General features: G+C 36.9%; 3 pseudogenes; all 3 read right to left on the bottom strand.

Annotated features, from left to right (window-relative positions):
* Positions 1-940, bottom strand: LOC122733078 (annotated as a pseudogene).
* Positions 941-16,737: 15,797 nt separating this feature from the next.
* On the bottom strand, positions 16,738-17,053 carry LOC122733223 (annotated as a pseudogene).
* Positions 17,054-19,653: 2,600 nt separating this feature from the next.
* LOC122752785 lies at positions 19,654-20,524 on the bottom strand (annotated as a pseudogene).
* Positions 20,525-25,063: the final 4,539 nt, after the last annotated feature.

Here is a 25,063-nt window from a genome sequence, read left to right as displayed (position 1 = left end):
TCACATTTTCTTCAAGTACAGGTTTCTCAATAGGAGTTCTCTACAGCATCTTTCACTTCTTTGTTCCTCAGACTATAGATAATGGGGTTCAGCATTGGGGTGATGACTCCATAGGACAACCCAAAAATCTCATCAAATATCTGGTGTCCTTAGACTTGGGCTTCATGTACATAAAAAGGGCTGAGCCATAGAACAAGATCACCACAGTCAGGTGAGCTGAGCAGGTGGAAAAGGCTTTCTTCCTCCCTTCACTAGAATTGATCCTCAGGATGGTAGAAAGGATGAAGATGTAAGAAAAGAAAATGAGTAGCAGAGGAGTAAGTAAGTAGAGAATACTTCCAACTGTCAGGAGTAACACATTAATGGAGATGTCTCCACAAATAAGTTTGAGAACAGCCAAGATTTCACAGGTAAGGTGATCAATGATATTCCCACAGAAAGGCTTTGTCAGGGCAAGCACAGAGGGTAGCAAGGTGTTAAAACACCCTAGTATCCAGGTCCAAGTTGCCATCTGAACACACAGTTCATTATTCATTATTATGGTATATCTCAAGGGATTACAGATGGCGACATACCGGTCAAAAGCCATCACTGCCAGGAGGATACATTCTGTACACCCCAATCCAAGAGAAAGAATCATCTGAAGGGCACATCCAATGAAGGAAATGGATTTCCTCTCTGACATAACAGTTATCAGCATTTGAGGGATAGAAGATGATGTGTAACAGATATCCAGGAAAGAGAGGTTTCCAAGGAAAAAGTACATAGGGGTATGAAGGTGGGGATCCAGGATGCTTATGATAATGAGCATGCTGTTTCCCAACAAAATCACCAAGTACATCACCAGGCAGATGGCATAAAGAAACATTTGGAGGCCAGGGTAATGAGAAAGTCCAACCAGAAAGAATTCAGTCACAGCTGTGTAATTCCCCTTGTCCATCTTATTTTAACTGTGCCACCTGCAGAATTTAGGAAAGAACACACCTCAAAGGAATCAGAATAAAAAGCAACAATGAATAATTGTAATATATTCATAATCAGCTTCATACTTTTAATATAAACTTAACCCATTTCCCAGTATTTGTTTTATTTTTATTTCCACTGACAAATATACTGAATTTAGTACTGGAGGGCAATTTTTGTAAATGAGTAAGAACAGATATTATATTACATTGGGCTAAGTAATGAAAAGATAGTAAGTGGAAACAAGCAATGTAGATTATACCTTGTAGGAGTTTGACAATCCAAGGTAATATGCAAGGCAACCATGTTAGGCAATGGGCATACAAAGACCAAAACAATCTTAGCTTTCAAAGAGCCTATGTTTTTCTGGGAGGATTCAAATGTAAAGTGATATTTTGAGAAGAGAAAAAGCAGTAACAAGTAAGGGGAATCAGACAAGGCTTCATATAGGAAATGGCATGTCAACCAAACCTTGCAGGAAGATATGAATTACAGGAGCAGAAGTGAAAAAGAAATATGTAAATGCATAGAGGCAAGAGATGGAGTGATGAGTTTAGACACTAGCTAGTTGACTAATTAGGGTGCAACATAGAAGACATTATAAGGAGTAATGTATGATCGACCTGGAAGGGTTGAATGGATCCAAATTGCTGTGTAGGACTTTAAATACTGAAATAAAAAGTTTTAAAATTTTATTGGACAATCTCCATTTTCCATTTGCAGCTCTTTGTGTATGGGTGATTTTCTCTAACCATGCTGGAAAATAATTTGGAACTATATTAAGATATAATTGTGGATAAAGCACTGGCCCTGGATTCAGGAGGACTTGAGTTCAAATTCAGCCTCAGACACTTGACACTTACTAGCTGTGTAACCCTGGGCAAGTCAGTTAACCCTCATTGCCCCACAAAAAAGAAAAAAAAGGTATAATTAAATTGTACAATACACTTTGGCCATATACCCCCAGTAATGGGAGAGACAGATGGAAAGGCCCAATGTGCAAAGCTCTAAATCAATGATCCTATAAGAAATGTTTGTAGCAACATTTATGTGTGTAATAACATAAAAACTATAACAAAGTAGTTAACTATCAAGTAGGAGGAACAGATGAATAATATTGTAGTCATATACCAATCAAGTAGGGAATAGATGGATAATATAGTCATATACCTCTAATAGAATATTATTTGGTCTGAGAACTGATGAATCTGAAATTCAGAGAAACATGGGGAAGGCTTGTCTGAACTGATGCTAAATGAAGGAAGCAGAGCAAAGAGAACCATTTCTACAATCGCTACAGTAATGTAAAATAAAACTAGAATTCTGATCAATTGTGGTACTCAATCTTTACCTGAGAAGACTGAGAGTGAAATATATCTATGTTCTCTGGGAAAATAGATGGTTGTTATAGGAGGTGAATGAAGCAAATATAAAATTGCACTGTTCTCTCCTGCTCAATTCACATTGTGAAAGTGACTTCTACCACTTTCTCACAAGAAAAGGTATTCCTTGTCCTTGCCATGGCAAACCCGTTTACATAAACAAGTGATTCCATTCCATCCCATCTTCTCTAGCAGTTGCCTCCTATCTTGCCCCCAGTCTCATTTATTTTCAGTCTTTTTGTCTAGTTCCTATTGCCTACAAACACTATTGTCAAAACAAAACAAAACAAAACAAAACCTCTCACTTTATCCTTCTATCAGGATCATCCTATCACCCTCTATCACTTTTCCCTTTTCTGGCTAAACTCCTTGGGAAGGCTGTATGCAATCAATGCCTGCACTTCCTTTCCTCTCACTCCCTTTCAAACTCTCCGCAGTGTGGCTTCAGACTTCATTATTCAACTGAAACTACTCTCTTCAGAGCTAGCAATAATCTAGCAATTAAATTTAATGGGCTTTTCCTAATCCTTATTATTCTTGACCTCTCTGTAGTTTTTGACACCAAGGATAACACTCTTCTCCTTGAAACTTTCTTCCATCTATTTTAGTGTGTGATATTGCTCTCCTCTCTCCTGTTTCTCTTCCTTCCTTTCTGACCACTCCTTCTCTCTCTTTGGTGAGGCAATTGGGGTTAAGTGACTTGCCCAGGGTCACACAGCTAGTAAGTGTCAAGTGTCTGAGGCCAGATTTGAACTCAGATCATCTGCTCCTGAATCCAGAGCTAGTGCTCTATCCACTGGGCCACCTAGCTGCCCCTAACCGCTCCTCAACCTCATTTGCTGGTTATTCACCCAGGTCATAGTTATTAACTATGGTTATGGTCTTAAGTTCTAGGTGTTTTATCTTCTCTATTTTTATTTCACTGGGCAATCTGGTAATGGATTCAACTATCATTTCTATGCAGATGATTATTACATTAATTTGTCAGCCTTCCCTAACATCTCCCCTGACCTCTGTCATCACGTCTCCCACTCCTATTGACATCTTGAATTAAGTGTCTTGAAAGAATCTTAAACTCAACATATCTAGAACTGAACCTATATTTCCCCCAAAACCTCCTCTTTCTAATTTCTCTATTTATGTGGTGGCACCAGTATATCTAGGTTCACAACCTAGGTGTCATCCTTGACTATTGACTTTCTATCACCACTCCCACATCATCCAATCTGTTGCCAAATCCTGTTGCTTCTAATGTCATAATATTTCTTTACCTCCTCTCCAATTGCCACAGCCTCGGGTTCAAGCTCTCATCACTTCATGCCTGAAGTATTCATAGCCTTCTGGTGGAATTTTTCTGCCTCATGGCTTCCCATTTTAATTCATTTTCTACTCAGTTGTCAAATTAGTCTCCCTAAAATGCAAGTAAGATCCTGTCAACTCTCTTCTCCCATTCAATATATTCCTTGGATCCCTGTCTCCTCCAAAATAAATATAAAATCCTCAGTTTGGCTTTTAAAGTTTTCCATAACCCAGTCCCTTCCAACATTTTTGGGCTTCTTATACCTTATCCCACCCCTAATTCTTTGGGATCCAGTGACTCTGGCCTCTTTGCTGTTCCTCTCACAAGACACTCCAACTCCTGATTCTTGGCATTTTTAAATTTTATTTTTGTGGGGTGATGAGGGTTAAGTGACTTGCCTAGGGTCACACAGTTAGTGTCATGTCTGAGGCCAGGTTTGAATTCAAGTCCTCCTGAATCCAGGGCCAGCGCTTTATCCACTGCGCCACCTTGCTGCCCCCTGATTCTCGGCATTTTTACTGGCTTTCTCCCATGTCTGGCTATCTCTCCTCCTTAGCTCTACCTCCTTGCTTCCCTGGTTTCCTTTAAACCTCAATGAAAGTTTTTACCTTCTATAAGAAGCCTTGCATGATCTCCTTTAGTGCTAGTATCTTACCTCTATTGATTATCTCCAATTTTTATATATATATATATATATATATATATAATATGTACATATATATACATATGTATATATGTGTGTATGTGTACACACACTATATAGTGTAAATATGTATACATGCATGTATTTACATATGTATATTGCCTATATATACATATATATACATACATATATCTTTTATGCATAGTTGTTTCTTCCTCATTAGAATGTGAATTTCTTGAGAGAAAAACTGTGTGGCCTTTCTTTGAAGCACTTAGCACAGTGTCCTGTAATTAATATGCACTAAAATTCTAGTTGACTGAGTGACTAATATGTAATTCAAAAATGAACTGTGTATTGCTTTCTTTGGCTTAACAATCTTTTGTTACAAAAGAAGTTTCTATGGGTTCAGATTTATTAAGTTGTGACCACATGATTGTTAAAAATATTAATAAAACTTTTATCTTTTTTTTTTGGTGGGGCAACAGGGGTTAAGTGGCTTGCCCAGGGTCACATAGCTAGTAAGTGTCCAGTGTTTGACACTGGATTTTGAACTCAGGTCCTCCTGAATCCAGGGCCAGTGCTTTATCCACTGTGCCACCTAGCTGTCCCATAAAACTTTTATCTTAAACAGAAATGTAGGGAAGGAGAAGATGCATGAAAGCCAATAATTGTTTAGAGTAAAGGAGAAGGGAAGTTGGGGCAATAAAGGTCAGAAGAAATTAATGCTGGTAAAGAAGGAAAGGCAAGGTCATGGGAACTAGTGTGGTGCAATGGAAAAAATACTGGCTCTTGAGTCAGAAGGTCTATTCAAATCTCACCTCTGATATTTACCATCTGTGTGATCTAGTGTGGTGACTAAAAGATGAATGACTGAGGAAAACAAAAATTGATCTTCTGAATATATCGATTTATTAAGCAATGTATGCCAATTGTTTAACAAAGTGTCAGCTTAGGTTTGGCACTGGGTACAGGGGGAGACATAGAATAAAAATGATTAATCAAATAAGACCAATTAATTAAAAGGAAACAATACAACACTGGGTATTTTGGTTTCTAATTGGATGGAAGATTAGGGACTTTTTAAATTGGGAAGGGGTGGGGTGGGGGGAAGTGAACAGGTACAATTCCCTGAATTCTGTCATTGAAAATTTCCCCCAGTCCTAGGTTTCTTAGTGATTTTTAGAATTTACTTTAGTAAGCCAATAATGCTTTGAGTAATAGACTGTTGGACAAGATTAAAAGTAGATTTTGGTCTACTTCTGTTCTATGTATGTAATTTACAGAGCCATTTTTATAGCTTATGTTATCTACTTTGGAATATGTGAGGGAAGTCAATCAGAAATGAATAAAAATAATGCTTTGTATCAGTAATGGCCCTCTGAAGTTTGATAGCACTTATCCAATTAGAATGGTTTTATAAATTTTGAGGTTATATGTTTAATTTTCTGTAATTGTATGATTCTTAAGGTTGTTGTAGTCCTCCATAAGAATAATAAAATAAGAATTATCATTATTATTACTATTATTAATTAGCATTTATGTAGCACTTTAAGTATTGGAGAGAACTTTACATATATTATGTATTTTTATTTTCACAACAACCCCTGGGGTGTATTTGTCATTATACCACTGTTACAGATAAAGAAAGTGAGACAAACAGAGATTAAGTAACTTGTCCAGGGTCACACAGATATTAAATGCATGAGGCCATATTTAAACTTAGACCACCCTAAGGTTCAGCCCCTACTACATTTCACTAGTCAGCAGTCATAGCCTCATTTATCCTCCTATCCATGAGGATTAATATTTCCCACCTTACCAGGGGAGAGGGAGTTCAAAAAGATGAAGATCACCTTGGGGATCACTAAATGTCACGTGTGAAAAGAACACAAGGAGTCAGGAAAAAGAGATCAAAAAGGGTATATTCAAAGAGGTGGGAAGCAGAACCAGGAGAGTTTTCATAAAACTAACCAATCAAATATGCCAGATACAGTGCTAGGTGGAAAATACAAAAATTAAGCAATCTCTATTCTCTACTCTCATTTTTTCACATTCAAAAAGCTTATTTCTGATAATAAATCACGTTGCTGAATATGTTGGACCAATGAAAGATTAGGGACTTTTTCAAGTTGAGAGAGGAAGAGTGAACAGGTACAAGTCCCTGAATTCAGAAAAAAAAATTATTTTACCTCAGTGTGAGATCGAGAACTCCTCTTTTTCTTCTTTCTCCTCCTCCTCTTTCTCTTCCTTCCTGTCCTTTTTTCTCCCACCTTCTTCTCTTTCTTTTCCTCCTCCTCCTCCTCCTCCTCCTGATGTTTATCCAGTTTTTTGAATGAAGAATCTACTTTATGCACATTTCCAAAAATGTCCCGGTGACTCAAAAGAGCTCCAAACATATAAATATGCAGTGTGTTTCTACTATGTATCTGTCCTGTATGAGGCTACCATTGTTTTTATCATAGCCTATATGCATCATTATCTTTCATCCTCCATTATTTCTAATATATATGCATATATATGTATGTGTATATGTGTATATATACATATATAAGTCAGTAACTATATATAATGGTAGAAAGGGTTAGATTCTTAAAATTCAAAAATACCATGAAACATGACCAGGATTGACTGAATGCTTCCATTTCTACTTTAAGGCCATGGCATTAATTTATGTAGAAAACACTACTGATCTTCAAGCTCTGCTTTAGATGCCTGTTCTAGCCTATGGACTCTGGGGAGTTCTAGATGATTAGCCATTAAATCAGGGTACAAACTCTCCATTCCCACATCATCCTTTCAGTGTTCCTTAGAGAATCTTTGTAATCCCTGAAGTCATTTAAAGATTATATAGGAACTGTCAGAAAGTTAGCAACTTCAGAGCTTTAGGGATATTTCAATGATCTGATTTAAACCAAACTTGTTAAGTTGTTTTAATTGATAGAATAATAAATGGATGCAAAATAGAGAAACTCTCAAGTTTCATCTTGCTAAACACAGTGGGAAGTGGACATACTATTTGACTGATTTTAGCCTAATTCTGCCATTCAACAGAAGTTGAGTCCTTGTTCTCAACTTTTTTATCATCCATGAATATGATAAGTATGCCAGTCATTGACAAAACAAATGCTGAAGAGTAAAAGCAAAGGATTGGGGATACTACACTAGACACCCCCTGTTAGTTGACATTAGTTTAGTAATGATCACTCATAGGGTCCAGTATTTCAATTAGTTATGAATCTATGCAGCTCCCTCATTTTTCCATCCTATGTCTCTATATTTCTTTTTTTTTTTTTTAGAATAGAATTTTATTTTCCAAAATATATGTAAAACAAAATTTTAACATCAATTAAAAAAAATGTTCCAACTTCTCTTCCTCTATTCCACCCCCACCCACTAGAACTCAAGCATTTCAAAATAAATTATACATGAGTAGTCATGGAAAACATTCCCACATTAGCTAGGTTGTGAGGAAAAAAACAGTCAAAAAACTCCCAAAACTTCAGACTGAGGAATTGTCAATATTTCAACCAAAAGAAAAACCAGCAAATTTCATGAGCATATAGAAGCTAAAGATATAGAAATGGACTAGAAGATGGACTCATAAGACTATTGATTTTGGTGCACTTTACAGTTTGCAGAGCACTTATATATTTTTATCATCACGCTATCCTCACTAACCTAGAATGTAGTGTTATTATCCCCCATTTACAACTGAAAAAAACGAGACAGAGATTTAGCCACTTCCCAGGGTTGCACAGCTTATAAGTATATTAAGTCATATTTGAACTGAGAGCCTTCTATTTCCCAGGTTCATCACTCTATCCAACATGCCACTATATTTCCTTACCCATTTGCCCCTGAACCTTTGCTTTGATTCTTTAAAAAAATTTTATCAATGACTTGCATTCTCATCATATTCATGGATGACACTAACTTTTGCCCTCAAATAGAAGTCTTCCTAGAACCAAAAATATAATCAGGCAAAATATATTAATAAATTGGCTAGTTCTGTTAATTAATATTTGTTCTCTAAAGAACGCTTTCAGCTCTTATGTCAAGATAAGGGAAGTATGCTCCATTGTTAGTATTCAGAAGTCATATTGGTCACTTCATGCATGGAGCTCTGAAGTCTCAGAGTTGTTTTCCATTGCATTCTTCTGATAATCATGTAATTTGTTCTTTGGTTCTTCTCATTTCCATAGATCACAGAATTTGAGACCCTGGAAGGACTTTAGTGACCATTTAGTCCAACTCATATATGAAGGAATCATCACTATAAACATAATAGTTTTAAAGAGTCAGCCAGATATCGTAAAATGAGCACCAGCTTTGGAATGAGACAATAATTGGTTCAAATCCTAACTCTGATACATTGCTACCTTTGTGATTTTGGAAAATCACTTAGCCTTGTTGGGTCTCAGTTTTCTTACTTGTAAATAAGGGTATTGTATCAGGTAACCTCCATGGTTATTTCCAGGTCTATGGTCTATGATTCTAGTATTCTTCCTTTATCTTATATTTTGTTTATGACATTTTGGTCATATATCCATTTGGAAATTATGTAGTACATATGGTGAGTAGTTGGTCAGTGTGAGATCCAGAACCCCTCTTCTTCTAGTCTACTAGGTTTTTGAACAGTTTATGCTGAAAAGGAAGTCTTTATTCAAGTTTTAAGAATCATGGATTTTATTGAACACTATGGTATGATAGGCAATTGTTTTTGGGTCTTTGTTTACCTAATCTATTTCCCTTGATTAACATTTTTTAAATGAGTATCAAGTAATTTGATGGGTACTGCTTTATATTATAGTTTGAGATCTGGTTCTGTGCTCACTGATAGCTTCTTCTTATTAAAACCCATGTTGAATGATTCCGATTCCATAAAGCCTTTCTTGAGGAAACCTTATCTCTCTTCTGATATCACAGTACTTTGTATTTCATATTTTAATTTGGATTATATTTACTTACAAAAATGAATACATATGTATGTAGTATATATGTATATGCATGTATATACAAACATGTATTGTGGGTCTATAAGCACCTTTTAAAGTTATCTCATCCAAAGAAATAATTGACTAGAAAAGCAGAAAAGAAAAAATGCTAATACGGTTGAAACTGATAGTTAGATAGGTATACTAGATAGTTATAGTTAAGGGCTATGATTATATCAGAATATATTTAAGGTGATAGTTATAGCAATTATCTCTCTCTAAAATTTCATTTCTCTTGCACAACTGCTCATTGGGCATTTCAAACTGAATATTCCAGGGAAATATTAAACTGACCGTGTCTGATATTAAATATATTGTCTTTTTATTCTAAATGTTCCTCTCTTTTAAGTTCTCGATTTCTGTTGAAGACAGAATCCTTCTTCTGGTTTCTCAGGTTCATAATATTGGCATTGTCCTAGACTCTTCACTATCCCTTTCTCGACATATCCCAAAACATACTAAAAATAAAGTAAAGAAAAGATATCTTTGATCTGCACCAGGTTCTACCAGTTCTTTCTCTGAAGGTGGATAGCATTTTTCTCATGAATCCATCAGAATTATCTTGGATCATCTTATTCTGAGAAGAGCTAATGTCATTCACATGTGGATCATCTTAAAATATTGCTGTCATTGGTCTGCAATGGTTCTCCTGGGATTTTCTCACTTTAATTTCCATAATTTTATGCATGCATTTCTAGGTGTTTCTTGTATTTTTTATGTTTAGAATTTTATTTTCCAAATTACATGTAACATCAAATTTTGACATCAATTTTTAAAATCTTTCTGTTCCAACTTCTCTTCCTCCCCTCCTTTCTCACTCCCCACTCAAAGAATGCAAACAATTCAATATAAATTATAAATAAGTAGTCATGGAAAACATACCCACATTTGCTAGGTTGTGAGAGAAAACAGATAAAAAACAAAACTTCAGATTAAGGAAATGTAAAAAACAATATGCTTCAATCTGTGTTTCAGATACATCAGTTCTTTCTCTGTAGATGGACTGCAATTTTCAATAAGTCCTTCAGAGTTATTTGGATCATTGCATTGGCTGAAAATAATCATTGTCTTGGGGCGGCTAGATGGCGCAGTGGATAGAGCACCGGCCCTGGATTCAGGAGTACCTGAGTTCAAATCCGGCCTCAGACAACTTAACACTTACTAGTTGTGTGACCCCTGGGCAAGTCACTTAACCCCAATTGCCACCGCAAAAAAAAAAATAGAAAAAAAATTATAAATCATGTCCTTACCAATGCAGAGCATCTTACACACCCTTTTTATTATTTTGTATATAGTACATTTCACATCTGCTTCAGTTCATAGTAAGGTCCTTTCCAGGTTTTTCTGATAGTTAATCCTGTTCATCATAACTTTATATGGTACCTTAAACTTGAGAAAGAATTTTCTTTCACAATAGTCCAGTAAAGTAGGTCCCATTACAATTTTGCATATATCAATCATCATAACTGTTTTCCACTACCATCCTATTCCCTTCCCTGATTGTTACTCTATCTTCTATCTTCTTTTATCCTATCGACCTCCTCAAAAGTGTTTTGCCTTCTGACTGTCCCCTCCTCCACTCTGCCCTCCCTTCTTTAATCCTTCCCTCCTTATCCTCGTCCCCTCCTACTTCCTGTAGGTTTAGATAGATTACTCCGACAATTTGGTGTGTATGTTATTCCCTCCTTGTGCCAACTCTGATGAGATTAAGGTCTTTGAGCTAATTCTGTGTTCTAAATTTTTCTTCTTCCTTCCCTCCTCAACCTCACTATGAAATCAAGAAATTCAATATAAGTCATACATGTGCAGTTATGAAGAACATCTTCACCTTCCTTGAAAGTGTTTTGCTTTTTACTGCTACTTTCCCCAATCTGACCTTCCTTCATTCCCCTCTTCTCCCCCCCCTTTCTCCTTCCCCTTTCACTTTCCCTCAGGGCAGAATATATTACTATACCCACTTGAGTATGTATGTTATTCCCTCTTTGAGCCAATTCTGATGATAATAAGGTCCACTCAGTCCCTCACTCCTCCTTCCCATCTTCTCCCTCCCCTCTATTAGCTTTTTATTGTTTCTTTTATGTGAGCTACTTTCCCCCAGTTCTACCTCTCCCCTTCCTTTTCTTCCAGTACATTCCTCTTACCCATTAACTTTATTTTAAATTTGTCATCAATGGGTTAGCTAGGTGGCACAGTGGTCAAAGCCACCAGCCATGGACCCAGGAGGCCCTGAGCTCAAATCCAACCCCAGACATAAACTACCCCACCATGCCTGACCTACAAAAAACAAGGATAAACAAAAAATAAATGCTTTACAGATATCATCCCTTCATATTCAGTTCAGACCTGTGTCCTCTGTCTAAGTGTATTCCTTTCAGCTGCCCTAATACTGAGAAAGTTCTTATGAGTTAGAAGTATTATCTTCCCATGTAGGGATGTAAACAGTTTAAACCTTTTAATATCCTCATGATTTCTTTTTCCTGTTTACCTTTTTATGCTTCTCGCAGGGTCTTGTATTTGAAAGTCAAAATTTCTATTCAGCTCAGGTCTTTTCATCACAAATTCCCAAAAGTCCTCTTTTTCATTGAAGTCCCATTTTTTTCCTCTGAAAGATTATAATCAGTTTTTCTGGGTATGTGATTCTTGGCTGTAGTCCCAGTTTCTTTGCTCTCTGGAATATCATATTCCATGCCCTCTGGTCCTTAATGTAGATACTGCTAGATCTTGCTTTGTCCTTATTGTAGCTCCACAGTATTTGAATTCATTTTTTTTTCTAGCTGCTTGCAATATTTTCTCCTTGACCTGGGAGCTCTGGAATTTGACTATAATATTCCTGCAAGTTTCCTTTTGGGATCTCTTTCAGGAGGTGATCAGTGGATAATTTCAATTTCTAATTTACCTTCTGCTTCTTGAATATCAGGGAAATTTTCCCTGATAATTTCTTGGAGGATGCGGTCTAAACTGTTATTTGGGTCATGGTTTTCAGGTAGTCCAGTGATTTTCAAATGATCTCTCCTGGATCTATTTTCCAGTTCAACTGTTTTTTCCAAGGAGATATTTCATATTGCCCTCTATTTTTTTTTATTTATTTGTATTTGCTTTACTGTGTCCTTGGTTTCTCATAAAGTCATTAGCTTCCATTTGTTCAATACTAATTCTTAGGCAATTGTTTTTTTCTGAGAGCTTTTCTATCTCCTTTTCCATTTTGCTTTTTCAAGCTGTTGACTTTTTTCTCATGACTCTCCTGCATCACTCTCATCTCTCTTTCCATTCTTTCCTTCATCTCTCTAAATCTTCCTTCTTTTTCTCCTACTTTCTCTTCAAAGTCCCTTTTGAGAGCTTCCATGGACTGAGACCAATCCATATTTTTCTTGGAAGCTTTGGATGTAGGGACCTTGAGATTGTTGTCCTTTTCTGAGGGTGCACCTTAATCTTCTTTGTCACTAAAGAAACTTTCTATAATTCTCAACTTTCTTTGCTTGCTCATCTTGGCATTTTTTACTTGACTTTTAACTTCCTCTTACAGGGGGGGCCCTACTTCCAAGCTACATTGTCCCAAGCTTCAGAGTGTCTCAGGTATTTCAGTTTGAGGGAGGGCAGGTTTTTCTCTTGCCTGGCCTTTTCTCTGGTCCATAGATAACATCAACCCAACTTGCTAATTAACCAGCCAGGAAAATTTTTTGTGCTGTGGTTCTTAGCTTCAAAGACATTGTGCCCCTACCCCACCTGGGCCTCCTGCCACTCAGGTTTCTTCCTAGTTCCCTGCTGGGTTGGGATAGCTGCAGACACCCCTGTATTCCCCCCCACTTCAGCCATTCAGCCCTCTCACCAGACCATAAGCTGGTGCTACAACTGAATTGGAAGTCTGGGAGTACGTTTTTCTGTAGCAGCCTTCCTGGAGACTATGTATGGTGTGATCAGGGGTTGAACTCTTCTTACAGCCCAGCACAGCCCCCTCTAAGCTGTCTTTGGTTGGAAAATAATCTTAGCCTATCTTTTGTGGGTTTTTGCTGCTCTAGGGGTTCTTTTATTGCTATTGTGTGTGTGTGTGTGTGTGGGGGGGGGTGATTGTGTCAGAGAGCTCTGTGAGTTTAATGTCTTTCCTCCACCATCTTGGCTCTGCCCCCAGAAGTCTTTCTAGATTTTTCTGAAAGCATTTCTACTTGGCATTTTTTAGAGCATAATACTATTCCATCACAATCATATCCCACAATTCCTTCAGTTATTTTCGAATTAATGGGAATCCCCTCATTTTTTAAAAAGTGGCTTTGCCCAAGTTCACACAGCTAGAATGTGTCAAGTGTCGAGCTGGATTGAACTCAGGTCCTCCTGAATCCAGGGCCTCTGCTTTATCCAGGTGTGCCACCTAGCCGCCCCCTTATCCCTCAATTTTCAACTCTTTGCCAACACGAAAAGAGCCGCTATGGGTATTTTTGTACATATGGGTTCTTTCCCCATTTAAAAAAATCTCCTTGGGTACAGACCTAGTGGTCATATTGCTGAATTAATAAAGGCATGCACAGTTTTGTAGTCCTTTGGATATAGTTTCAAATTCTCTCCAGAGTGGTTAGATCAATTCATAATTTCACCAACAGTGCATTAGTGTCTCAATTTTCCTTCATCTCCTCCAACATTGATCATTTTCCTTTTCTGTCAATCTGATAATTGTAGAGTGGTACCTCAAAGGCATTTTAATTTACATTTCTCTAATCAATAGTGATTCAGAACATTTTTCATATATTTTAGATAGCCTTTGATTTCCTTGTTTAAAACTGCCTCTTCATATCTTTTGACCGTTTATCAATTGAAGAATGACTTGTTATTCTTACAAATTTGACTCAGTTCTGTATATATTGAGAAGTGATGTCTTTATTAGAGAAATTTGCTGTGTCTCTCACCCCCCCACACACAATATTTTCTGCTTTCCTTCTAATCTTAGCTGCATTGGTTTGGTTTGTGCAAAACCCTTTTTTTGTTTTGTTTTTTCTGGAAAATGGGGGTTAAGTGACTTGCCCAGGGTCACACAGCTAGTAAGTGTCAAGTGTCCCAAGGCTGGATTTGAAAAACCTTTGATTCAATGTAATCAAAATTATCAATTTTACATTCCATAATATGCCCTATCTTTTATTTGGTCATAAGTTATTCCCTATCCCTAGATCTTGCAGGTAAACTATTCTATGCTCCCCTAATTTGCTTATGGAACTATTCTTTTTGTTGAAATAATTTACCCATTTTAATCTTATTTTGGCATATGCTATCAGATGTTGTTCTATACCTAGTTTCTCCCAAACTGCTTTCCAATTTTCCTAGCAGTTTTGGTCAAATACTAAGTTCTTGGGGCAGCTAGATGGTGCAGTGGATAAGGCACCGGCCCTGGAATTCAAGAGTATCTGAGTTCAAATCCGGCCTCTGACACTTGACACTTTACTAGCTTCTGTGACCCTGGGCAGGTCACTTAACCCCAAATGCCTCACCAAAAATAAGAAAAAAAAAAAGGAAAAAAAATAGTAATGTTCTTGTCTCTCTGGGTTTTATCAAATCCTAGATTACTCTGGTCATTTCCTACTGTGTATTGTTGTACCTAATGATCCTGTAAATCTATCACTCTATTTCTTAGCCAGTGCCAGATTGTTTTGATGATTAATTACTTTTTTTGTTTTTTTTTGGTGAGGCAATTGGGGTTAAGTGACTTGCCCAGGGTCACATAGCTAGTAAGTGTCAAGTGTCTGAGGCCAGATTTGAACTCAGGTCCTCCTGAATCCAGGGCCAATGCTTTATCCACTGCGCCACCTAGCTGCCCTGATGATTACCACTTTTGTAACACAGTTTGAAAACTGGTATTGCTAAGCCACCTTTCTTCAATTTTCTTTTCATTGACTCCTTTTGTTCTTCTAAATGAATTTTTTTATGATATTTCTAGCTCTATAAAATAATTTTAGCAGTGTGATTGGTACATAATTTCTTATAGGACAGTAATTTTCCACTATGCCCATGTACTATAATTCTTTTCTTATTCCTGAATTGATTGCATATATTTTGCTTCTAGTTCTTTGCTGCTACAAAAAAAGTGCTACTATAAACATTTCAGTCCATTCCAATTCTGAGATTCTATGAATTCAACATTGTAGGCATATAAGTTTGTTGAATGAATGAAATAACATACAAGTATACATTCTTATCTGAAAAGCTTCGTATTTTAATACCAATTTCTCTTAAATTTTATAACAAGCAGCTGTAGAGCTCACTTTTGTTGGCAACCTTATGGACAATTAGTGTATGTTTTTGTGCCTTTGACGTAATAGAAATATCAAAATTACCATAAGACCAAGAGGCAGAACTGAAGAAAAGTGCTTACAAGAGTAGGCCCGGATAATAACATTTATGTAATGGATTGCATATCCTATACTCTGTACCAGGAATAATTTCCTTTTCAATTCAATTACAGAATAATTATCAAACACCGTACTTGTGTCCCAGAAACTGTTATTAGAAAAAAGACAAAAACAAATAGTCCCAGGGGTAGCTAGGTGGTTACAGTGGATAGAGCACTGGCCCTGGAGTCAGGAGTACCTGAGTTCAAATCCAGCCTCAGACACTTAACACTACTAGTTGTGTGACCCTGGGCAAAGTCACTTAACTCAATTGCCTCATTAAAAAAACAATACAAAACAAAACAAATAGTCCCTGCCCTCAAGGAGCTTACATTCTACTGGAGGAAACTGCATATACAATAAATAAATAAAACATACTATGACTACACAGATAAGCACAGAAAATGAATACAAAGTTTGTTTTTTTGTATGTGGGGAGAGGGTACTGGATGTGGGGAGACTGATTAGGAAGCCATTTCTATTATTTAGCAAAAAGAAGGGCCTGAATTATAGTGGTTGTATGTGAATGGAGGGCAGTCACTTAATCCTTTTTGCCCTCAGTTTCCTCTTCTGTAACATAACTAGAGAAGGAAATGGCAAACTACTCTAGTATCTTTCCCAAGCAAACCCCAAATAGCATCATGTAGAGTCATACATGACTAAAAGTTACCCAGCAAGAAGAAGAAGAATTATGAGTAGAGATGAATACAAAGAGAAATACTTGCGAATGTAGTCAATAAGACTTTGCAACTGATTCTAAGGGGTATAGGTGGTGAATGAGGAGTGAAGAATTAATATAATTCCCAGGTAGTGAACTTGGAAGACTACAAGGATAGTGGTGGTCTTTATCAAAATTGGGAATTTTGGAGTGGGGTTACAGAAATATAATGAATTTTTTTATATAAGTTTATTTATTAGTGATTCTTAGGTTTTTATAACAATTAAATGTCATAAGTGAATTTATACATATAGAAGAGTTCTATAGTAATCTGTCCATAAAAGACTGATTATATTACTATACAAACTATACAAATTATATAAATTCATACAAAGCCAATTTTCAGTGCCTGTTCCACTGAGAAGAATCCTATTCAGAATGCCTCTCCTCCTGAAATGGTTCATACTGAGCAAGCTTTGCTTTCAGTTTTTTTGTTTTATTCTACTACAGCTTCATATTCTTCTTTCACCTTGGCCAATTCTAAGTTGAAGCAACTCTATTTCTGGATTTTCTGGAGTCACAGCTCCTAAGTGATGCTTTAGAAAATCCAATGCACTATTGGGTTTTTCTGGTTTTTCCTACAAGGCTCACCAATACTTTGGATGAGTGCTGTCCAGCACTCCAGACTTTCTAGATACCTCTGGAACTGCTCCTGCTTCCAGCTGGTGGCTTTGAAATGGGCCATAGTGATAGTGGCAATGGGCAGCATAGCCTGCTAGCCCCACACAGTGGGCTGCCAGGTTCCTGGGGCAGGAACTGCCAATATAATGAATTTTGTTTGGACAGAATTTAAGATGCAAACAATATGTCCCAGGAAGAATTAGAAATGTGAGTATGGAGGTTAGGGGGATGAGGGCTAGATATATAGATTTGAAAGGCATCTTAAATATAGATAGAGGTGGAAGCTGAACACTTGGCAACTAATAAAAATCATCATGAGAAAAAATTAAAGCAGGAAGAAAAGAGGGTCTATGTCAGAGTATTGATCTGTACCCCTCAGTGAGATAGATGATGCTGCAGAAGAGATTGATGGAGTGGTCAGACAAGTAGGAGAGTCATAATAGAGCAGTGTCATGAAAACAGGGAGAAGTGAGATTCAGGAGAGGGGTGGTTTTCTGCAGACATATCAAACATGTAGCTTGTGGTGGCTATATGTGGCCTGCTAACACTTCCAAATATAATTGGGAAGTATTTAACAAAATAAATTTAAAACACAATAAAATGTAGTTAATGTTTATATGTTATTTTTCTAGGTTAATATGTAACTACAGTGATCCTCATTTCTATTTGAGTTTGACACCATTGGTCTACCAGTGTCAAAAAGAAAGGCCAAAAGAAATGAGGAATGAGGAAAGACCATTTTAGATTTGATCATCATTGATAACTTTGGAAAAAGTTCAATTAAGTGAATAGGTTTAGAAATAAAATTGTGGCTAGTTGAGAGACACTTGAGAGGAAAAGTATATGAGTATATAAAATGAGTATAGGTAGCTTTTTTCCCCTAGAAGTTTGATTGTTAAAGGGAAAAGGGATATAACAATAACTTGAGGAGAGCAGGGTGTCAAGTGAGTACTTTTTTTTTTTTAAGAATGGAGACACTGGGCATATTGTGAGTCACAGGGAAAAGAACTTGAAAAATGAGGATAGAAGGGATACTTGGGAAGACAGGTACAGTTCGGAGAAGAATTTGAGAACATAAGGCTTGGCATTAGCAAGGAGGTCTGCATCTCCATCGATCCACATTCCATAAATCCATTGATCCATCCATCCATCCATCCATCCATCCATCCAATCCATCCATCCATCCATCCATCCATCCACTCATCCACCCATCCACCCATCCATCCATCCACAAACATTTGCTAAACACCAATTTTGTTCCTGTAAACTCTGTCTAAAATGTTAGGGACACAAAGAAATAAAGTAGTTTCTTTCCCTCAAGGATCTTACAATCTAATGTTGGACAAAATGTATATTATTTAAGGATATATATAACATATACAAAACAAACAAGGTAGTTGTTGACAGAAGAAACAAAAGAAAGAGATTATGAGAGTATGTTTAGGAGATTTGAGGTTATAGAAGTGAGGAGAATAAGATCATTACCGATGGTTTAGTATTTCTCTGTAAAGAATTAGCCAAGGTACTTTATTGAGAGGGAGGAGAAGGAATTGAGGTAGATAGTTTCAGGAGAAAGGAAAAAATGGAGGAGATACTGTCAGAAGTACTTTAAAGAGTCAATCAGGGGAAATAAAAATAATTGGGCCCCAGTGAGGGCCCAGCTGAGATTAGATAACATAAATTTTTTAGTGAACCTAGTAAGCATGGTGTATAACCAGTGACTTTCAGCAGCACCTGAATAGGAACAGAGATGATGGATGATCAGAGTGATCTATATTTGGGGTGATAAATGAGAAGAAAAGGGATTCAAGAGGAGAGAACAACATGAAGTTGAAATAACTATAGAGATATAAATATATATTCACAATTTGAAAAGAAGGCCATTTAGACCTGGAGTAGGGGTACTGCTGAATGGAATGGAGACACTGGAGTGCCAGAGGTTGCAGTGAGGATGGATTTCGATTTAGAATGGATGAAAGCACAGGAAGAGATGGAAGGAAAGAATTAAGAGATTATGTAAAAAAAAACAAATTCAACTCTAGAGTGTGGAACTACGACACTTATGGGTCATGATGAAATCAAGAGTATCTATCCCTCTGTGTGTCTTAGGTCATGGAGAAAATGAAGATCATGGGAACTGGGGAGGTTGGTAAACCTTGGGGCAATAGAATACAGTGACCTTGATCTAGAAGGGCTGGTGTATCTGGATGGAATGGGTTACAAAGGAGGAGGAGAGATTGTTGAGTGAGAGTGGTGGGAGAGGGTCTGGAAGTGGCAATGAAGAGCAGGAAAGATAACATTCCTCTTGGCCCAATGCTTAATGGGGGACACAAGTGGAGGCTTATATAGCACTGGGAATGGTGACCAGGAGTTCACTATCTTCTGGAATAAGTCAGGTTTCTGTGATTGCAATAAGATTGCAAGAAGGCATTATGGGGGAAAAGTCCAATATTAAAAGCAGTTTGTTAAAAAAAAAAAAGGAGTTTCTAGAGAGTACAGTGGGAATGGAACACATAAGGAATATGGATTAAATGAGTAGATATATGAACTGGAAGCCTCACAGCCTTTTATATTTTCCTCAAATGCAATAGTTCTGGTCAAGACTTTCTTCCACACCAACCTGCTTCACCTCCCTTGTTTCTTAGGCTATAGATAATAGGTTCATCATCTTGAGTCACTTATCCCATAGGAAAGTCCTATGAGCGCATCAGAAGGCTTAGTGTGCCTTGGATTGGGGGCTTCATATACATGAAAAGGGCTGAGGCCATAGAATAAGATTATACCACAGTCAGGTGGGGCTGGAGCAGGTGGAAAAGGCCTTTCTTCTTCCGTTCACGTGAGTTGATCCTTCAGGATAGTGGAGAGGATGAAGACATAGGAAAAGAAAAATGAGCAGCAAAGGGAATGACGTAAAGAAGAACAAAATTCCAATTAGTCTGATAAACACAGTTGAGGGAAATGTCCTCCACAGATAAGCTTGAGGAGAGCCAGGATCTCACAGGCTAGGGGGATCAAGTGATGTTGTCACAGAATGGTCCTCATCATATCCAGCAGGGGTGAGTAGCAGGGAATACAGGAAGCCTAACATCCAGGTCCAAGTTGCCATCTGGTCACAGAGTCCCTTGTTCATTATGATGGCATATCTTAGTGGATTGCAGATGGCAACATAACCGGTCAAAAGCCATCACGGCCAGTAGCACACACTCTGTACACCCCAGGCCAAGAGAAATAACCATTTGTAGGGCACATCCAGTGAAGGAGAATGGATTTTCTCTCAGACATGAAATTACAAGCATTTGAGGAATAGAGGAGGATGTATAACAGATATCTAGAAAGGAGAGGTTCCCAAGAAAAAAGTACATAGGAAGTGTGAAGGCGGGGATCTAGGATCCTGATGATAATGAGGATGCTGTTTCCCAACAAGATCACCAGGTACATCATTAGGCAGAGAACATAAAGACATATCTGAGGCCTGGGTAATGAGAAAGTCCAACCAGAAAAACTCTGTCACTGCTGTGTAATTCTGCTTGTTCATGTATTTCATCTGGTTACCTGTAGGATTTAGGGAGGACACAGTTTAAAAAAAATTGAAATCAAGTCAACAATGATTTCCATTTGTAATATGTTTTTTCTTCTGTTTATTTTCTTTTTCAACATCAGTTTTATTTTGATTTCCATTGAGAAGTACAAATATTCCAATATGTCATTAAAAGGTGAGAAAAGAACACAAGAATCTCAAAGCTGATCAAAGAAAAAACAATGTTACTTTACATAAAACTCTAAAGCTATAATTCTTTACCAAAAATTCACCTCTCCCTAAATTATGTATATGTTACTTTCACTCAAAATATTCCTAATCTGGTTTCCTAGTCATTTCAACTTTAAATGAAAATAAATAAAAATGAAAGGAATTCCAGATTATTAGCTCTTCAATTATTTTAACAAGCAGGAATGATCAAAACCAATTTGCTATTTGATAAATAGAAACATCAATTAATGGAAACACACTAGGAAAGCAAGGGCAGTAATGGTGGAATAATAGCCCAGTATTTGTTAAACTGGTGGACACCTAAGGTAAGGGCTCCCTATTTGATGAGATCTTAGAAAATTTGCAAAACAGTATCTCAGAAATTAAGTTTAGATCAGACCCTTACACGATGTCCTATAATAAACTCCAGATGGATACATCACCTAATCATTTAAAAAAATAACTTTTAAAAAAACCAGGAGAAGGTAATAATGTCCCTTGCAGAACTGCGGCTAAGGGGATAATTCTTTTTTTTTTTTTTTTTTTTTTTTTTTTTTTGTGAGCCATTGGGGTTAAGTGACTTGCCCATGGTCACACAGCTAGTAAGTGTTAAGTGTCTGAGACCGGATTTGAACTCAGGTACTCCTGATTCTAGGGCCTGTGCTCTATCCACTGTGCCACCTAGCTTCCCCTTTAATTTTTTTTTTCAGGGCCATGAGGGTAAGTGACTTTCCCAGGGTCACACAGCTAGTAAGTGTTAAGTGTCTGAGGCTGGATTTGAACTCAGGTACTCCTGAATCCAGGCCGGTGCTCTATCCACTGCCACCACCTAGCTGCCCCCTTAGGGACACTCTTAAGAAGTTATAAGGGACACATAGAAGTACAATGAAGTGGAGGCAAAAGGAGTCAGTGGAAGTGGGAGTGACATATAAAAATGAGATAATCAATAAAGTACTTGTAAAAATGTTACTTGAAAAAAGCGGAACCCTGAGAAACTGAAAATTATGTAATGTTCTTGGCAAAGAGTGGAGGACTGTGGGGGAAGAATGTTTCATAATTTGTTTATATTATATTCATGGTATTGTGTTTTTTTCTTAACAGGTTTTTCTTTGTTACAAGTCCTCAATTGATTAATTTTGGAGCAAAAAGTTGGCTCTGGAAGTTACAGTGACATGAAAACAAAAGACAAAAAATCCGAATAATTTGTTTTGAAAATTGTAAGAAAATACAATTAAAGAAATGTTAATGCAATGATCGGAAAGGACACCCAGAATAGAGAACATAGAATTGCACAGTGGAAGGGAACTTATGACTTAAAAAGTAGAATGGCTGAGCAGGGAGGAAATTTAAAATATAGAATATCAGTTGAAGGATTCTTAGTCCAATTCCATGACTTTATAGAGAAGAAACCTGAGCCAAAGCAAAAATTCATAGCTCAGCAATTAGCAACTTCATAATCTGATGGAAGCTAATAAAGCGTGTTCTTAGATTAGAAGCATTTCTTTAAAAACATTGCATTCACCTTAGGGTGAAAAAGAGGAAAGAGATTCTGGCAACCAGGAAGCAATAGGTCCTTTCTGATCTAGCAAAATACTTTTTCAAACCCTTTCAGTTTGCTTTAGATATTCTTTATTTATAGTTACTAGTATAGATGCTTAAGCCTAGTATCATGTGTATTGCATTTCTTTACTTTGAATATTTAAATAACAAGATATATTCCCAGCTTCCACTTCCATCTCCAAAAATCACCCTTCACAAGACAGTTTGTACTTCTCTCATTTACCTTTCAGTGTGAGATCTAGCACCCGTTCATTTCAAGTTAGTTGGTTCTTCTGTCTTTCTGAAAAAAAAGTTATTCACACACAGTTCCAAAAATTCCTTGATGGCTTGAGATAACACCAAACAGAGATATGCTATTCCCTTGCCTAACTATTTATGTGAGCTTTAACTGTTTTTGCAAAAGAGCTATTTTACATCGTCATCTTTCTCTCTAAGCTGATTTTGAGACATAGGATAAAAACAAAAAAATATTTCCTATAATTCAGAAGACGGTACAATGCTATTAACCTAAAAAGAATATTGCCACATATATTCTAAAGCCTTAGCATTAATTTGTGTAGGAGCACATTCCAATATTTTCTAGATTATTCTTGACTATGCCCCTGGAAAATTCTAAAGGATTATAGATTGGATCAAGATGCTAATTTAACCTCTGCCCCACTACCTTTAGGGATTCTCTATAATCCCTAAAGTAATTTAAAAGGAGAACTTTCTGAATAGCATGGAAGTTACAAACTTTGGATACATTAGGGACAATGATCTAATGTACCAAGTTACAAAAAAACCTACAACAACAACAACAACAACAACAAAAAACCCCAAACCTTATTAGGATGTTTTAATTGATGCCAAACTCAACAAAATAAAAACTGGGAAAAATATCTTGGATTTCACAATGCTTATATTTTTGTATGACTACACATTTATAATTTATATCAAATTACTTGATTTTTCAAGGAAGGGGAGAGGAGAGAAGGAGGGGAAAGAGTTAGGAACTCAAAAATTTTTAATGAATTAAATATAGATTTCACCCTGCTAACACAAACAAGAGTGAAAATACCATAATTATCTTAGTGGTTCTGTACAAAGTTCCCAATTTTCTTTGACTCTTCTGAGTATTGCCAATTGGGGAAGATTGGATCAAAGCCACCAGTATCTCCACATATCAATCCCCTACCCTCTTCCTCTGGTGGATGTCAATTCATCTTCTATGTTAGACATGATTTAGAACTTATATTCACAATTGATATAGGCTGATACTTTTCTTCTATTCAAGTGGAGACATGTAGACCAGACAATAGATGGATTTAGACATAATTGAAATGACTGAGTCCATTGGTGAATGATTGCTGAATTGATGGTTAGCCTTAAGGGAGTATCAAACAGAGTAGCACAAAGTTCTTTCTTTAAACCTTGTAATCTCCTTTTAAAAAAAAAAAGAGAGATTTAAAAAAAATAACTCATGTTTTTATTTGTGGATGATACAAATTTTGGACTGAAAAATTATATGTGGCTGAAGAATTAGTAGCCCCAAAGACCTTTGATGGCTGTAGTTACTGGTTGCCTCATCTGCTCCCAATTCCATGACTGCTTTTTAAATTGTTAGCATGATAGAATGGAATAGACCCTACATTTGGAAGAGACAGAAGCTAGGGCCCACCATTTAAATATTTTTTCCTAAAAAGAGACAAACGAAAAACATTAAAGGAAAATGAGAAAAACCTACAACTCCACACTTTCTATATATCGTTTAAAAACAGTGATTTAAAATGCTTAATAGTGATCTTACTAATTAACTAGCAATTACACTAACGTTCTTAAAGTGATTGCAACCTCCAGTTCTGGAGGATGCATCACATTCTAGGTCTCACCAATGCTATCAAAATTCTTGTTTGACTATTAAAATGTCATAGCATGGGCAGCTAGGTGGTACAGTGGATGGAGCACTGCCCTTGGATTCAGGAGGACCTAGTTAAAATCCGGCCTCCGACACTTGTTACCAACTGTGTGACCTGTGGCAAGTCACTTAACCCGCATTGCCCTGCAAAAAAAAAAAAAAAAATGTCATAGCATTATACAATTTCCCCCCAAATTGCAATGGCCCAAAACTCAGAAATAGACCTGAAACATAAAACAAAACAAAAATTAGAATGCAATCTAGGAAAAGCACTTAATGGATCAGAAGCTCCCTAGTTCTGACACTGGTCTGTGTCAACTCGAGCAAGTCATTTCTCTGAGCTTCAGTTTCCTCATCTATAAAGTGAGGGAATGGGACTATATAACCCCTGTGGTCCCTTCAAGTTCTAGATATATGATTGTATGATCCTATGGAGCATTTGTTTCACCCACCAATAATGGTTTGACTAGGTATGCTTTGGAGTAGCTGCCCAGGCTGTAATATTTAGCCAAGCCACCAGGTAGCAGTCTAAGCTTGCCATGCCAATTACTCAAAGATAAATGCATGGAAATTTTTTTTTTTTTCCATTTCAATTCACTCATGTTTTACAGATAGCAAAAGCCATCCTGGCTGTCTTGTTCTTAAATATTTTCAACTGCTTTCTTTGTCTCTGTATTTAAAGTCTAGGCGCATGTGTTCAGTTGTTCCGTTGGTTTTCAGTCCTGTCTGACTCTGTGATCCCATTTGGACTTCTCTTAGCAAATCTACTGGAGGAATCTTACTGATACTCCATTTTCTTATTTGTAGAATCAGGCAGGTGGACTAAATGGTCTCTGAGGTCCCTTCTAGCTCTAGATCTGAGATCAATG

This window comes from Dromiciops gliroides, chromosome 1 (genome assembly GCF_019393635.1).
Source record: "Dromiciops gliroides isolate mDroGli1 chromosome 1, mDroGli1.pri, whole genome shotgun sequence".
In the NCBI taxonomy this organism is placed as follows: Eukaryota; Metazoa; Chordata; class Mammalia; order Microbiotheria; family Microbiotheriidae; genus Dromiciops; species Dromiciops gliroides.
The sequence above is the reverse complement of the archived record's forward strand: the minus strand, read 5'-3'. Positions and strand labels throughout refer to the sequence as shown.